Here is a 3,223-nt window from a genome sequence, read left to right as displayed (position 1 = left end):
AGAAGAGCACGAAATCTACAAAATCATGACTTTTTACCAAGATTCAACGGCTGAATTGCAAGAAAACAGCAGAATTTTGCACGAAATCATCAAAATTTTTACAGAAAACCGCATATTTCGATGCAAAACGACGATTTCTCGCCGATTTTCGTTGTTTTCTATCTTGAATTCGCAAAGAAGAGCACGAAATCTACAAAATCATGACTTTTTACCAAGATTGAACGGCTGAATTGCAAGAAAACAGCAGAATTCTGCACAAAATCGTCAAAATTCTTAGAGAAAACCGCATATTTCGATGCAAAACGACGATTTCTCGCCGATTTTCGTTGTTTTCTGGCTTGAATTCGCAAAGAAGAGCACGAAATCTACAAAATCATAACTTTTTACCAAGATTCAACGCTGAATTGCAAGAAAACAGCAGAATTCTACGCGAAATCATCAAAATTCTTACAGAAAACCGCATATTTCGATGCAAAACGATTATTTCTCGCCGATTTTCGTTGTTTTCTGGCTTGAATTCGCAAAGAAGAGCACGAAATCTACAAAATCATGACTTTTTACCAAGATTCAACGGCTGAATTGCAAGAAAACAGCAGAATTCTACGCGAAATCATCAAAATTCTTACAGAAAACCGCATATTTCGATGCAAAACGACGATTTCTCGCCGATTTTCGTTGTTTTCTGGCTTGAATTCGCAAAGAAGAGCACGAAATCTACAAAATCATAACTTTTTACCAAGATTCAACGGCTGAATTGCAAGAAAACAGCAGAATTCTACGCGAAATCATCAAAATTCTTACAGAAAACCGCATATTTCGATGCAAAACGACGATTTCTCGCCGATTTTCGTTGTTTTCTGGCTTGAATTCGCAAAGAAGAGCACGAAATCTACAAAATCATGACTTTTTACCAAGATTCAACGGCTGAATTGCAAGAAAACAGCAGAATTCTACGCGAAATCATCAAAATTCTTACAGAAAACCGCATATTTCGATGCAAAACGATTATTTCTCGCCGATTTTCGTTGTTTTCTGGCTTGAATTCGCAAAGAAGAGCACGAAATCTACAAAATCATGACTTTTTACCAAGATTCAACGGCTGAATTGCAAGAAAACAGCAGAATTCTGCACGAAATCATCAAAATTCTTACAGAAAACCGCATATTTCGATGCAAAACGATTATTTCTCGCCGATTTTCGTTGTTTTCTGGCTTGAATTCGCAAAGAAGAGCACGAAATCTACAAAATCATGACTTTTTACCAAGATTCAACGGCTGAATTGCAAGAAAACAGCAGAATTCTGCACGAAATCATCAAAATTCTTACAGAAAACCGCATATTTCGATGCAAAACGACGATTTCTCGCCGATTTTCGTTGTTTTCTGGCTTGAATTCGCAAAGAAGAGCACGAAATCTACAAAATCATGACTTTTTACCAAGATTCAACGGCTGAATTGCAAGAAAACAGCAGAAATCTGCACGAAATCATCAAAATTCTTAGAGAAAACCGCATATTTCGATGCAAAACGACGATTTCTCGCCGATTTTCGTTGTTTTCTGGCTTGAATTCGCAAAGAACAGCACAAAATCTACAAAATCATGACTTTTTACCAAGATTCAACAGCTGAATTGCAAGAAAACAGCAGAATTCTGCACGAAATCATCAAAATTCTTACAGAAAACCGCATATTTCGATGCAAAACAACGATTTCTCGCCGATTTTCGTTGTTTTCTGGCTTGAATTCGCAAAGAAGAGCACGAAATCTACAAAATCATCACTTTTTACCAAGATTCTACAGCTGAATTGCAAGAAAACAGCAGAATTCTGCACGAAATCATCAAAATTCTTACAGAAAACCGCATATTTCGATGCAAAACGACGATTTCTCGCCGATTTTCGTTGTTTTCTGGCTTGAATTCGCAAAGAAGAGCACGAAATCTACAAAATCATGACTTTTTACCAAGATTCAACGGCTGAATTGCAAGAAAACAGCAGAATTCTCCACGAAATCATCAAAATTCTTAGAGAAAACTGCATATTTCGATGCAAAACAACGATTTCTCGCTGATTTTCGTTGTTTTCTATCTTGAATTCGCCAAGAAGAGCACGAAATCTACAAAATCATGACTTTTTACCTAGATTCAACGGCTGAATTGCAAGAAAACAGCAGAATTCTGCACGAAATCATCAAAATCCTCACATAAAACCGCATATTTCGATGCAAAACAACGATTTCTCGCCGATTTTCGTTGTTTTCTGGCTTGAATTCGCAAAGAAGAGCACGAAATCTACAAAATCATGACTTTTTACCAAGATTCAACGGCTGAATTGCAAGAAAACAGCAGAATTCTGCACGAAATCATCAAAATTCTTAGAGAAAACCGCATATTTCGATGCAAAACGACGATTTCTCGCCGATTTTCGTTGTTTTCTGGCTTGAATTCGCAAAGAAGAGCACGAAATCTACAAAATCATGACTTTTTACCAAGATTCAACGGCTGAATTGCAAGAAAACCGCAGAATTCTGCACGAAATCATCAAAATTCTTAGAGAAAACTGCATATTACGATGCAAAACAACGATTTCTCACCGATTTTCGTTGTTTTCTATCTTGAATTCGCCAAGAAGAGCACGAAATCTACAAAATCATGACTTTTTACCTAGAATCAACGGCTGAATTGCAAGAAAACAGCAGAATTCTGCACGAAATCATCAAAATTCTTACAGAAAACCGCACATTTCGATGCAAAACGACGATTTCTCGCCGATTTTCGTTGTTTTCTGGCTTGAATTCGCAAAGAAGAGCACGAAATCTACAAAATCATGACTTTTTACCAAGATTCAACGGCTGAATTGCAAGAAAACAGCAGAATTTTGCACGAAATCATCAAAATTCTTAGAGAAAACCGCATATTTCGATGCAAAACGACGATTTCTCGCTGATTTTCGTTGTTTTCTATCTTGAATTTGCAAAGAAGAGCACGAAATCTACAAAATCATGACTTTTTACCAAGATTCAACGGCTGAATTGCAAGAAAACAGCAGAATTCTGCACAAAATCGTCAAAATTCTTAGAGAAAACCGCATATTTCGATGCAAAACGACGATTTCTCGCCGATTTTCGTTGTTTTCTATCTTGAATTCGCAAAGAAGAGCACGAAATCTACAAAATCATGACTTTTTACCAAGATTCAACGGCTGAATTGCAAGTAAACAGCAGAA

Source organism: Gnatocerus cornutus, unplaced genomic scaffold (assembly GCF_029298725.1).
Source record: "Gnatocerus cornutus isolate USDA-ARS CGAHR unplaced genomic scaffold, icGnaCorn1.1 ctg00000038.1, whole genome shotgun sequence".
In the NCBI taxonomy this organism is placed as follows: domain Eukaryota; kingdom Metazoa; phylum Arthropoda; class Insecta; order Coleoptera; family Tenebrionidae; genus Gnatocerus; species Gnatocerus cornutus.
The sequence above is the reverse complement of the archived record's forward strand: the minus strand, read 5'-3'. Positions refer to the sequence as shown.